The sequence below is a fragment of the Kogia breviceps genome, chromosome 19 (assembly GCF_026419965.1).
Source record: "Kogia breviceps isolate mKogBre1 chromosome 19, mKogBre1 haplotype 1, whole genome shotgun sequence".
NCBI lineage: Eukaryota > Metazoa > Chordata > Mammalia > Artiodactyla > Physeteridae > Kogia > Kogia breviceps.
The window spans coordinates 7825039-7839917 of NC_081328.1; the positions used below are offsets into that span (position 1 = coordinate 7825039).

Genomic DNA, 14879 nt, shown 5'->3' on the forward strand with positions numbered 1-14879 from the left:
CGAATGTAAAATAGTTGGCTGGTGGGAAGCAGCCGCATAGCACAGGGAGATGGGCTCAGTGCTTTGCCATGACCTAGAGGGGTGGCATAGGGAGGATGGGAGGGAGGCTCAAGAGGGAGGGGATATGGGGACACGTGTATGCATACGGCTGATTCGCTTTGTTGTGCAACAGAAACTAACACAGTATTGTGAAGCAATTATACTCCAATAAATATCTATTAAAAATTTTTTTAAAAGCTTTCATTAATTGGATACTTCATCTGGGACAGGTCCTGTGATAAGCGCTTTACACACATCCATTCACAAAAACCCCGTGAAGTAGCTCTTAGTGTTCCCGCTTTACAGTTGAGAACACCATGTCTCAGAGAGGTTAAGCAACTTGTCCAGAATCACACAGCTAGTGTTACAAAGTCTATATTCAGGTTCCTCTTCGGCCTCCTGCGTGAGGACCAAGGAACCCCGGTGCACCGGCTCCTAATAAACCTCTTGCGTATTGCCAAAAAAAAAAAAAAAAAAAAAAAAGTCTATATTCATAGAACCTCAGAAGATAAAAGAGAACTTAGAAATTTACCTGAGATGAGGCATGCCAATGAGGAAACCAGAGAGGTTGAGCAACCTGCCCAAGGACACACAGTTTAATGGCAGACTCAGGGACAAAATTCAGGTCTTCAACTCTCAGACCAGTTTGTTCTTTCAGGTTTTCTCTCTCTTAAGCTGTTATTTCTTGGATGATTTTTTTCAGATGCCTGCCTGATCAGCTTCTTTTTTCTCATTATTGCATACATCTCTCCTCCCTGGTGCTTTTGTCCCTCATCATTTTCTCTCTAATTGAAAGCTGTGGAGGAATCTAATGAGAATCCCAGAGTGACCGTTCCCCATCTCTCCCTCTGACCCACAGAAAAAAAAAAAGTGCAAGAAAAATCTCCATGAGTCTGTATACATTAATTTGGAATGAGTAATAATTTAACCAGAAAAGAATTAACGTTTACCTTCATCCTTTCCCCCCAAAAAAGAAATTGCCAAGCAGATACACAGTGGAAAACAAGGTTAGATGAGGACATGATCAAAAGAGGAAATTGTTAATGAAAATCTTAACCCAGTAAGACCCTAAATGTCCATCAAAGGGAATTGACTGAATCAATGATCATATATCCACACAATGGAATACCAGGTAGCCATGAATGATAATGTAATAAAACACTGTGTAATAATATGAGAACAAATTATGATTGGCAAGTCGAAAGCATGAATAAAAAATAAAATGACTCTGCTTTTATTTTTATAAGTATATATATACCCACAGGAAAAAAAAAGACTGGAAGGATATATTTATAACTGGTGGCTATCTCTAGGGGATTTATATTTTCTTTTTTGTGTTTATCTGTATTTTCCAAATTTCCTACAGTGAACACAGATTACTTTTATAATCCAAGGGAGAAAAAAAATTCATCAAATTCTTGACATAGTCATTAAGAACTGCTGTTTTCTGAAGCCTATGCTCTGAGATCGCATATACAGGAAAATAAGGGATCGACCACAAACCTCTTTCCTGAGCTGGCCCATATCTTAACAATTTAACAATTATTCTACTCCAGTAGAAAGATGAGCAATTAACATAAATAAGTGGTTCACTGAAGAAATACCGACGGCCAATAAACACGTGAAAAGATCCTCAATCGTTTCATTAATAACTTTTAAAATGTAAATTGACAATGAGATATTTTTTACTTATCAAATTAGCAGTGTTTAAACCAAATGACAGGGACTTCCCTGGCAGTCCAGTGGTTAAGACTTTGCCTTCCAATGCAGGTGGTGCAGGTTTGATCCCTGGTCGGGAGCTAAGATCCCTCATGCCTTGCGGCCAAAAACAAGAAAAAAACCCGAGAAAACAAAAAACAGAGCAGAAGCAATGTTGTAACAAATTCAATAAAGACTTTTTAAAAATAGTCCATCAAAAAACATCTTTAAAAAGTAAAACAAATGATAATACCCAGTGCTGGTTACAGTTTGAGGAAGCCAACACTCTCAGACAACACTGGTCCAGGTGAAAATGCTACAACTATAGCAGTTACCACAATGGATTGAATACGTGTATCTCCACTTCCTCCTGAAACATCACAAAAAAGACAGGACAGGGGCTTCCCTGGTGGCACAGTGGTTGAGAGTCTGCCTGCCGATGCAGGGGACGCGGGTTCGTGCCCCGGTCCGGGAAGATCCCACAATGCCGCGGGGCGGCTGGGCCCGTGAGCCGTGGCCGCTGCGCCTGCGCGTCTGGAGCCTGTGCCCCGCAACGGTGAGCGGCCCGCGTACCGCAAAAAAAAAAAAAAAAAAAAAAAAAAAAAGGACAAATTTTAAAAGGTAGAAACCCATCAGGACAGACTACGGAAGAGCAGACAAGAGGTCAACAGACTTGGAAGACAGAAACCAGAATGGTGAATGGCAGCTGATGGACCGCATCAGAGAAGGCTGGAAACTGAATGCCAACCGGAAGCAAGCAGGGTGTGCCTCTGAACCGCCGAAAGGCCCAGGAATTGGAGGTACCAGCTACGTCAGAGGACAGCGTGGGGGTGGAGCCAAAACCCGGAAGGGCTGTTGAAAGCACAGCGTGTTTACAAAGCACTCAGACTTCACAGGCCAGGTAACTGACCAGCCAAGGCATTTAGCTCTGCCCCCGCCGAGCAGGAGGACGAGAGGCTTCTCCTCTGGAGAAACTGAACCAGAGAAGCTCCAGACCTAGGGACACTGGGCACACCAGAGGGCAAGGCTGTCACTACACTAGAAAGGGAAGTGGGCTAAAGGGAGGGAGGATTCTTCAGAGGCTTCATATCAAACGATGAGACCCCAAATTCCCTCCCCTACCGACCCTCCAATAATGCCGGCAGCCTGGATTCTACCCTCCAGGCAGGAGATCAGAGAGTCTTTCTCAACAGACCAGATGGCTTGGGACTTCCCTGGTGGCGCAGTGGTTAAGAATCCGCCTGCTAACGCAGGTGACACGGGTTCCAGCCGTGGTGTGGGAAGATCCCACATGCCAGGGAGCAACTAAGCCCGTGCGCCACAACTACTGAAGCCCGCGCGCCTAGAGACTGTGCTCTGCAACAAGAGAAGCCACTGCAATGAGAAGCCCGCGCACCGCAACGAAGAATAGCCCCCACTGGCCGCAACTAGGGAAGGCCCGCGCAGCAACGAAGACCCAATGCAGCGAAAAATAAACAAATAAATTTATTTTAAAAAACAAAGAAAATGAAATAAAAGTAACCTCAAACCCTGAGAATGCCATCTTATAGTTTACAAAACACTTTCACAATCATTGTTCTGCTCAAGCATCACAAACATCCCACAAAGCAGACACATTTTACAACTGTGTAGACCAGAAAATAGATTCAGAGGGAAGTGACTTGCCCATAAGTAAGGCAAAAAGCCAAGACTTAATCACAAGCCCCAACTTGGTCAGCTTGGCAAAACTGCAAGCAACACACCAGCTGTGTCTCAGTCAACCAAAGATAAACCTGTCTGAACCCAAGGGGTTCTCTCTGCAATCCAGAAAAATGCTACCTGGGCAGCTCAGGTAATACACAACCAAATCAAGATGATGGGATTTCAGAAAACCACCAAAGCCAACCCCTGGTATCACCCCCCCCCCCACAGGGACACAGCCAACTTCACAAACTGACCTCAGCCTCTGACATCCCCCGATCACATGGACAGAGAGGGTCCACCAGGAGCCCCCCACCCCAACTCCGGCATGTTGCCAGCTGGCCCTCACCTGGCCCAGACCTTGTCCAAGCTGACCCCCCACTTCCCACCATCCCAACGTACCTGGTCCCGTGTCCGGGCCCTCGCTGATCAGATCAACAGCAGCACAAAGCGGCCGGAGCTGAAGCCGCTAAAACAAAGTAGAAATCAACAGGAAGTGTGAGAATCACCTTCTGACAAAAGAGGCACAAGGACAGGAAGTGGGTTCAGGCCAGGAAGGCTGGGGCCGGCCTTCTAGAAGTGAGGCAACCCTGCCAGCCTCATCGCTCAGCTGTTGTTGAACAAGACTTCAGGGCTGGGGAAGGGAAAAAAAGAAATTCAAGTCCTAACTCTTTAGCCGGAACTTCCAGCTTCCCCATGTCCACTATATGCATGTATGTCTCCGGCCCTGTCTTTGAGGGGAAAGGCGAGGGGAAGAAGAGCTGCACAGAGCCTGGCAGAGCACACATGCGGTACTTAAAAGAAAGAACTTGAAGTCAGATAGCCTCCACCTACCACTTTTAGCGGTGAGACCTTGAACGGGTTGCCGTGAGCCTCTGCATTCTCCCCAAATGAAACGCCGTACTGACCTCACGGTATTGTTTGGGCTTAAATGAGATAACGTGTGTAATTGGCTTCATATGCATCCAATTAGACCCTTTAGCGGGTTGTGGCGTCCACCGCCCCGTTTCTGCCTCTCCCAAACTGACCCGCTCCTTAAGTCTGTCAGGTCAGACCGCCCTGAAGAGCCACCCCAAACACCTCTCACCTCCACAGCGGCTGCAGGTCCCGTGTGTCATTAAGTCCCACCACGTAGGACAAGCATCATTGCTAAGAACTGCTACTGAGGCCGTTCACTGATAATTCCTTCCCATGGTGATGTTTTTCTCCCCAAGGTCACCCAGAGAGGGAAAGGGCTGCCTGGATTTGTCTCTGTATTCCCAGGAGCATCCAGCAGAGCACTGGAAGTTAGTCCATAAATGTTCATGGACCTTTAAGATGCTATGGAGGGCTTCCCTGGTGGCGCAGTGGTTGAGAGTCCGCCTGCCGATGCAGGAGACATGGGTTCGTGCCCCGGTCCGGGAGGATCCCACGTGCCGCGGAGCAACTAAGCCCGTGAGCCATGGCCGCTGAGCCTGCGCGTCCGGAGCCTGTGCTCCGCAGCGGGAGAGGCCACAACAGTGAGAGGCCCGCGTACCGCAAAAAAAAAAAAGATGCTATGGAGCTTTCAGACTGACTGCGGGGCAGCTGGGGAGCATGCCGACCCGCCCTGGAGGACGCTTAGGCGGGATTTCAAGTGATTGCAAGAGGACCCACCTGTGGGTATCAGTGGCGCACCATCTGGAAACAACATCACGCACTGGAATGCAGTTATATTTGGACCAGAAGGGACATCCTTTGAAGATGGTACTTTTAAACCGGTAATAGAATTTTCTGAAGAGCATCCAAATATACTGCCAGCTGTTAGGTTTTTATCCAAAATGTTTCATCTGAATGTGTATGCTGATGGTAGCATATGTTTAGATAGCCTTCAGGATCAATGGAGTCCAATATATGAAGTATCTTCTCTCTTAACATCAATTCAGTCCCTGCTGGATGAACTGAATCCAAATAGTCCAGCCAATAGCCAGGCAGCACAGCTTTATCAGGAAAACAAAGGAGGATATGAGAAGAGTTTCGGCCATTATTGAACAAAGCCGGAATGATTCATAATACACAACTGCGCTGTTCATCTTTTTCATCGTTGTTGTGTATAATTTACCTCGCAGTAGAAAGGCTAACAAATTTTAAATGCCACAGGTTTTAAGGATTCTGCAGAAAAAAAAGGTCCTTCAGTTTAGAACCTACAAAAGCTAGTGTATTTTGATTAATGTACTTTTTATTGCATGGTGTGAACTAAGTTGTTGCTTACATAAATGTGTAATATATCCTGCTTGTATTTTTTTCCAAGTGTATAATGTTAGTGTGGAGTCTTCATGACAGAATATGCACATTTTGTAAATCTGCACTTTTTTCAAATACTGAATGCCTTATTTTTGAATTCTTTAGATTTTTTAATTGGAAGAAAGCACTTAAAGTTTTTTATATATGAACATTACACGTAAAGCTGTTAAAATAACATAACTTCAAGGCAAACAAAAAAGATGCTATGGAAACACCACCCTATTTAAAGCGTTTTGGTAAACTCAGGCATCTGGGCTGAGGCCGCCATAGCAATGGTTTTGCAGGCTGTGGCAGAGCCTTGCAAGAGGGCAGGACCAGGGCAATCCCTAGCTCCTCTTAGCTATTCTCACAACCCCTAAAGCCCTTAAAGATGTGAAATGGGGGAGTGTGATGAAAGCTGAAGCTCAAGCTGCCTGGAAATACTGCTTCCCATCCCGCCCCCGTCTCCCAAAGGAAGCCTGCGTAGACTGCAGCCTACTTAAATCTCCTTCAAAAGCAGCCTTACATTTACAACCTGATCAGGAGACGTGCTCTCCTCCTGGCTCTCTGTCCTCAACCAGAAGACAAAAAGGTCCCCTTTTTTGCAGATGACAGATATCTTGATAGTTAAGATGGCACCTTCTTAAGGACTGCCCCTCACCTCTTGCTCCCTCCCGGGTATCACCCCACCAGGGCTGCCGTCTCCATACTTTCCATAGTGTAACCCCAAGCCTTGTTGACGCTTACTAGGCGCCAGGCACTGTGGTGTTTTACATACAATATCCTGCTTTAATCTTCAAATAACTCTCTAAGTAAAGGCTGTCACCATTCCCGTTTTACAAATGAGAAAACTGAGACCCCAAGAGGTCACGCAACTGGCCCAACGTTAACTTGTAGACATTTCAGATTTTACTCCAGGGATTTTACTCCAGGAAGCTGCAAACTCTCCCACCTCCCACATCGCACAGAGAAAGGACCTTAGAGTCAGCGTGTTCTAAGTTTCGGAACTACTGAGTGTCAGTCATCACCAGGGAGCTAGTTAGAAACGCAGAACCTCAGGCCCCACCCCAGTCCGACAGAATTAGAATTTGCATTTTCACAAGAGAACCAGGTGATCGGTTTGCTCATCAAGGTTTGAGCCACTGAATTGAAGAGATGATGCAATACAGGCGCCCACAGGCAAAGCAAGCATAGAAAAAGAACCCCACAGGGCTCTAGATCTTGGGGATTTTGCCTCTAGAGCAGGGCTCCCCAACCCCCAGGCCGTGGACGGTACCGGTCCGCAGCCTGTTAGGAACAGGGCCGCACAGCAGGAGGTGAGCAGTGAGCTGCGGGCGAGCCCGCGAAGCTTCATCTGCTGCTCATCTCTCCCCGTGGCTCGCATTACCGCCTGAACCACGCCCCCACCCCTACCCGTGGAAAAATTGTCTTCCACAGAAACCCATCCCTGCTGCCAAAAAGGTTGGGGACCGCTGCTCTAGAGGAATCACAGAGACAAAAATTAGGGGTCCGAAGAGCAATCGGACGGCTTTAGAGCGCCACCTGCTGGTCTTGATTAGCTATGCATCACACATATCTGCTCTGGGTATCCCCTCCCAAAGCGGCAGCTACTTGTGTGCAGCGGCTGAGCCTTCTCTTGGGGATTTTTGTGGCTTTTCCCAGCCTGGTTCTTCCTTCCTTCCTATTCCTTCTTTAGACTTCAACATTCACCATTCGTTATTCCTATCACTGGTTCGGATAACTCCATACTCTCTAAATGACAAGAATGCAGCACCTCATGTTTGCTTGCTCCCTTGACCTCAGTTTAGTTCAATTGATTAGGGGTGGGCTTCCCTAGTGGCGCAGTGGTTGAGAGTCCGCCTGCCGATGCAGGGGACGCGGGTTCGTGCCCCGATCCGGGAGGATCCCACGTGCCGCGGAGCGGCGGGGCCCGTGAGCCATGGCCGCTGAGCCTGCGCGTCCGGAGCCTGTGCTCCGCAACGGGAGAGGCCACAGCGGTGAGAGGCCACAGCGGTGAGAGGCCCGCGTACAGCAAAAAAACCCCCAAAAAACCTCTTCCTCAATTGATTAGGGGTGTAAAGCCTAAGACTTGACCATTTCTCTTTTCACTAACATCAAAGCAAGTGGTGAAACCAGGCCCTTAGTGTTACAACCAAGGCATAAAGATTTAAAACTGATCCCTTTAAGAAAGTATTTGCAAAAAAAAAAAAAAGTATTTGCAACATTCGCATGGACATATTTCTACTTACCTATATTTAAATACATCTAAAATCAATAGCAGATGGAAAGCATCCGAATAGTATACAGGACAAAAGATACAGGTAAGCTCACAGCAGAAGAAATATAATTAGTCAAAGACATTTTTAAGAAATGTTCCTATTTTAAACCTTTCTTACCTTCTTTTGAATGTTTTAAATTATTGCCTCTCCCATTATTCAAATTATACACTCTTTCACTATTATTTTAATGGTTATCAAGCAATCCCACTCCCCAGCTAATGTAAGAATCTTAAGATTGATTTAACTCCATATATCCTCCTCCTGCTTTTTGGCTATTATTGTCAAGTATTGTAATTTTTCATGCATTTTAAAACTTAAGATATTATCAATATTATTATTCTATACAGTCAATATTCGTGTATTTTTCCCACACATTTACCTTCTTGTCATTCATTCATTCCTGCATGTCTTTGCTTCCATTGGGGTCACTTTCATTCTGCCTAAAGAATGTTCTTCAGTAGTACTTTTAGTTCCACTCTCTCGGCAATGAAGTCTCTGTTTTCGTTTGTAAACCTCTTTGTTCTACCTTCATTTTTTTTTTTAATTAATTAAGGTCGTTTTTAAATTTTTTTTTTTTTTTTGGCAGCGTTGGGTCTTCATTGCTGTGCACAGGCTTTCTCTAGTTGCAGTGAGCAGGGGCCACTCTTCAATGTGGTTCGTGGGCTTCTCATTGCCATGGCTTCTCTTGTTGCAGAGCACAGGCTCTAGGCACATGGGCTTCAGTAGTTGTGGCTCACGGGCTCTAGAGTGCAGGCTCAGTATTTGTGGCGCACAGGCTTAGTTGCTCAGCAGCATGTGGGGTCTTCCCGGGCCAGGGCTCAAACCCGTGTCCCCCGCATTAGCAGGTGGATTCTTAACCACTGCACCACCAGGGAAGCCCTCAGTCAATTTTTAAAAATAATCTTTGACTTTGGTTTTCAGAAGTTTTACTACAGTTTGCCCAGGTAGGGATTTTTTGTATTTATTTTGCTTCAGATTTGTAGAGTTTCTTGAATCTGTGTTTTAATGTCTTTCACTAATACTGTAAAATTTGTAATCAGTAACTCTTCACCTATTGCTTCAGAGTGACTCACTCACTCTCCTTGAGTCCAGTTAAATGTATTTAGACCTTTACATCATATTCCATACTCTCTTATGCTCTTTTCTGTATTTTCCATCTTTTTTTTTTCCTACTCCTGTGCTTCAGACTGAATATTTTCTACCCACCTGTCTTTCAGTTTACTAATCCTGTCTTCTGTTATATCTAACCGGCTGTTAGGAATTCCCTGGCAGTCGGTCCAGTGGTTAGGACTCGGCACTTTCACTGCTGTGGCCTGGGTTCAGTCCCTGGTCAGGGAACTAAGATCCCACAAGCCTCCCAGTGTGGCCCAAAAACAAACAAACAAAAAACTGCTGTTAAACCCATCTATAGAGTTTTTTTGTTTTGGTTTGGTTTTTGGTTTGGGTTTTTTTTTTTTTTTTTCTGTTTTTAAGTAATTCTATTTTTCAATTCTAGAGTTTCCACTTGGTTCTTTTAAAGAAATTGTTTCTAGTTCTCCATCTACTTTCTTGAATGTATTAGAGTCCATGTACAATAATACCAATATCTTTTTCTCCTTCAGGTCTACTATTTATTTTTTTCTCTTGGTTTTTGTTCATTTGGTCTTGTCTCTTAGTACATCTGTTAACTTTTGTTAAATGTTGGATGCTGTGTAGAATGAAAAACCATAGAGGCTCTGGATTATGTTATTTCTCCAGAAGAGATGGACATTTCTGGGTTTTTTCTTTTGTTTTGGGGGGGTGGTTTTGTTGTTGTTGTTGTGTGTGTTTTGTTGTTGTTTCCAGGCAGTTAGAGTAGGGTTAAATAATTTAATACAATCAGGAATTGAGACGTTTCTGGCTTTGTATGGGCTGGTATGTTTCTGGATTGCCCTTGCTCCTAGATCATAGCCCTTCAGGGGTCTCAGGTGAAACCCTAAAGTGTTTCTCAGGTCCCTCTTTCTTGTCAGATCCTGAACTCCTGAGCCTCGTGATAATGCCAACACTTTAGGCCACCATTTTCTGCTCAGCCTCAATGCCTCCCAAGCAAATTAGCAAATTACAGTAAGGAATTTCCTAAGGAAAGCAGTGGAGATGATCCCCCTCACTTCAAAGGGTTTTCCTTCTGTACAGGATCCTGGTTACTTAAGTTCTGCCCACTTTGGCTACTCTCTAAAGCCTTAAAACAGCTGTGAGTGTGTGGGGGGGGTGGGGGGGAATCTTTTACATTGTTCTCTAAAGGAATCCTAGCCTGATACAAGCCACTCTGTCATGACCAGAAGCAAAAATCAACTAATGTACATTTTTTAAAAAAGATAATTCTGGGGACTTCCCTGGTGGCACAGTGGTTAAGAATCTGCCTGCTAACGCAGGGGACATGGGTTTGATCCCTGATCCGGGAAGATCCCACGTGCCGCGGAGCAACTAGCCCCACGTGCCACAACTGAGCTTGCGCTCTAGAACCCACAAGCCACAACTACTGAGCCCACACACCACAACTACTTAAGTCAGGGGCCTAGAGCCCATGCTCTGCAGCAAGAGAAGCCACCACAATGAGAAGGCCACGCAACGCAACAGAGAGCAGCCACCACTCGCTGCAGCTAGAGAAAGCCCGTGCGCAGCAAAGAAGACCCAATGCAGCCAAAAATAAATAAATAAAATGAATAAATTTTTTTAAAAAACAAGAGTGTATGGGAGTGCCCTGGTAGTCCAGAGGGTAGGACTCCGAGCTTCCCTTCCACTGCAGGGTGCACAGGTTCAATCCCTGGTGGGGTAGCTGGGATCCACAAGCTGCAGGGCATGGCCAAAAAATAATAAAAATAAATAAAAATAAAAATGAGGGTGTGAAAGAAAATTTATTGGGGATCACAAGATAACAACTGAAAAAAATCAGATCCTGAAAGTATTTATTCAATGTGATCCCACTTATTTTTAAATCATCACATATTATAATTATATATTAAATAATATATAATTATCTTTAGCATAATTATATATACACATATATAATAATATATATAGGGGCTGGAAAAATATATATATATATATATTTTTTTTTTTTTGTCACAACGCGGGCCTCTCACTGTTGTGGCCTCTACCGTTGTGGAGCACAGGCTCCGGACGCGCAGGCTCAGCGGCCATGGCTCTCGGGCCCAGCCGCTCCGCGGCACGTGGGATCCTCCCGGACCAGGGCACGAACCCGTGTCCCCTGCATCGGCAGGCGGATTCTCAACAACTGCTCCACCAGGGAAGCCCTAGTGCTATTTTTTTTTAACGATTTTTAAAATTTTTATTTTTATTTTATTTATTTTATTTTTGGCTGCATTGGGTCTTCGTTGCTGCACACAGGCTTTCTCTAGTTGCGGCGAGTGGTGGCTGCTCTCTGTTGCGTTGCGTGGCCTTCTCATTGTGGTGGCTTCTCTTGCTGCAGAGCACGGGCTCTAGGCCCCTGACTTAAGTAGTTGTGGTGTGTGGGCTCAGTAGTTGTGGCTTGTGGGTTCTAGAGCGCAAGCTCAGTTGTGGCACGTGGGGCTAGTTGCTCCGCGGCACGTGGGATCTTCCCGGATCAGGGATCAAACCCATGTCCCCTGCGTTAGCAGGCAGATTCTTAACCACTGTGCCACCAGGGAAGTCGGGCCCATGAGCCATGGCCGCTGCGCCTGCGCGTCCGGAGCCTGCGCTCCGCAACGGGAGAGGCCACAACAGTGAGAGGCCCACGTACTGCAAAAAAAACCCCAACATTGGTGTACAGTGCCTGAGTAAGGCTCTACCCCGGTGGTGTGCTCATCCCCCTGTCACCAGCCAGACCTGAGGTTCTCAGTCCACTATGACTTTGAGGGGGGAATCTTGGTATGGATTCCAAAGGCGTCTAGAATAGAAAGGAGAATGACTGCATTGTCCAATTCTCTTGTGCGCCACCCCTCCACACACACACACACACACACACACACACACACCCATACACATGAGCTAGGCTTCAGAGGTTACCTTTATTCATTTAACAAACATTGATACGGACTTCCCTGGCAGTCCAGTGTTTAGGACCCTGAGCTTTCACTGAGGAGAGCCGGGGTTCAATCCCTGGTCGGGGAACTAAGATCCCGCATGCGGCCCAAAAGAAACAAAACAAAACACATTGATTTATTGAGCACTATTGATAGACACCAGGCCCACAAAAATGGACAGAGATGAGTTAGGATCCCCTCCTACAAGGTCCTAAAAGTTAAAGATGCCAGAGAGGAGGTGATGAGGTAGAAAGGCATTCCTGCCAGGAAAAAATATTTGTTTTTAAAGGCATTAAAAAAAAAAATCAGGGCTTCCCTGGTGGCGCAGTGGTTGAGAGTCCGCCTGCCGATGCAGGGGACACGGGTTCGTGCCCCGGTCCGGGAAGATCCCACATGCCGCAGAGCGGCTGGGCCCGTGAGCCATGGCCGCTGAGCCTGTGCGTCCGGAGCCTGTGCTCCGCAGCGGGAGAGGCCACAGCGGTGAGCGGCCCGCGTACCGCAAAAAAAAAAAAAAAAAATCAGAAGCCCGAGGCCTTCTAGGTATCTAAACTAAAAGCCAGCACTTTGGCCACACTGCGTGGCATGAGACGGCCAAGGGCAGGGGATGTCCAGAGACAGTCTGGGAAAGGCAGTGAGGCCCTCATGTGCCGGCTGAGGAGGGTGGGCTTTGTACTGAGGGCAGTGGGGAGGCAGGGGAGCCTTCAGAGGGAGGAGAGGGATGCAGGGTAACATCTGTGAAGATGCTCTTTGGCTGCTGTGTGCTTGGCTGCAGGTTGGACTGAGGGGGCTGAGGGCGAAGGGGGGTGAGTTGGGAATGAGAGCAGCCCTTGTCCACCTACCAAGCCAGGTGCCTCGGCAGGGCCTATGTTCTGTTCAAAGGCCCCAGGTTTCCCCTGTGCTACAAGCAGCCCCAGGCTATGTAATAATGGGGGGAGAGCCCAGGGGACAAAGGGAACAAGTAAGACAGTGAGATTTTTCAGGGGTGTAAATGAACTGAAATCCCAAAACAGCCTCTGAGCTGGCTGAAACCAAGCAGGGCCCCCTGCAATTGGACTCAGGGGTGGGCACTGGACACTTGATTTGCATTTCCCTGATTGAGGCAGGAGATAGATGGGCTCCAGGCTAGACATTTACAACTAGCCTCCTGTTTACACTTCCTGGGGTGAGAAGAAGATGGGCTCCAGGCCGGACATTCATTGCCAGCCCCCTGTTTACATTTCCTGAAGCAAGAGACAAACGAGCTCCAGGACTACATATTTATGACCGGACACCTGTCTATATTTCGAGATCTGCACTCCGATATAAAAGCCAGCAACAGAAATAGGGTAAATAACCAGACATTGAACATTTTTATGGCAGGGACAGAGTGGGACTAAACTCTGTTAAAAGATCAAGAGGTCATACATTTCCCATCCTTGGGGCATGGGAAACATTGCACATATGCAGAAAGGCTCATTGGGGGTCAAAAATGAGGGGGCACCACCCCATAATATGTGATGCTAAGGCTATCCCATAGGCCTCTGGGCTGTAATCCATCTTAGCAAAAAGTTGCCCACGCAAGTTGGGAAGGGTCCTAAGGCAAGTCAGTGTGGAAAAAGAAACCAGATAATTGGCCAAAGGTAAACAAAGATCCGGAAGAACTGCCCTATATAAATGACTTAACCGCCTATTTACTACATTCTTCCTCATTAGGGAGGATGCCCACATGCTTTCTGTCCCGGTGAGCATCTGTGTCTTGCTTCTATCTTAACAAATCGTTTCTCTGTGTGCTCTCCCACTTGTTGTGCTATATCTCTAATAATAAACTTTGTACCTGATTTTACAGTTTTGCCTCCGTAAGAAATGCATTTTTCACTGGAGGCAAAAGCCAGGGGGTGTGGTGGCTAGGATTTCTGGTTTTCATCCGGGCTACCCAGATTCCTGGGCAAGGAATTAAGATCTGGCTTCACGCCACCACTCACGACGGCAGCCTCTGAGATCATGATGATTAGCAGTGTTGAGCATCTTTTCATGTGCCTATTGGCTATCTGCATTTCCTCTTTTGAAAGATGTCTATTCAGTTTTTCTGACCATTTTTAAAATCAGGTTGTTTATTTGATGTTGAGTTGTATGACCTGTTTGTATATGTTAATCCCTTATCAATCATATCATTTGCAAATATTTTCTCCCATTCAGTAGGTTCAGGCACCTTATTTGTATCCATTCGTTTAATCATCACAATCCTATAGAATAGGGAATATCACCTCCATCTTTCAGATGAAGTAACTGAGGGACGAAGGGATTAAGTAACCTACCCCAAGGTACATGCACTTTCTCTTTATATAAACACACAAAGAAGCCCTGTGAACGCTCACGCACTGATCTCAATTTCCCCACACTCCCTACTATCAAATCCTATAGAGTGGGTCCTCCTGGCTAATATACCTCTGGCTCTCAAGCCTTCCTGATCACTAATCCCCCTCTACCTGTCAAAACTTAACAGCCGGGAGTTCCCTGGTGGTCCAGTGGGTAAGACTCCACGATCCCAGTGCAGGGGCCCCAGGTTTGGTCCCTGGTCCTGGAACTAGATCCCGCATGCATGCCACAACTAAGAAGCCCGCATGCCACAACTAAGAAGTCTGCATGCCACAACTAAGACCCGGCACAGACAAAATAAATAATAAATATATATATATGTTTAAACTGTCCTATGTCCTACTCTGTTAGGACCTTGCTAGATGACTACAGGCAAGCTGGTAAATAAATTCAAGCTAACGTTTCCCCAGCTGATATACTTACTCTCTCAGGTAAGGGGTGTTTGTGTGTGTGTGTACGCATACATATATATACATATGTAGATATGATTTTTAAAGTGGAATTCTTATTTTGGAACACAAAACCACGACAGACTATGATAATAAATACTTACATATTCAAAGTA

General features: G+C 46.0%; 1 pseudogene; it reads left to right on the forward strand.

Annotated features, from left to right (window-relative positions):
• Window positions 1-4949: 4949 nt before the first annotated feature.
• Window positions 4950-5448, forward strand: LOC131746329 (ubiquitin-conjugating enzyme E2 B pseudogene; annotated as a pseudogene).
• Window positions 5449-14879: the final 9431 nt, after the last annotated feature.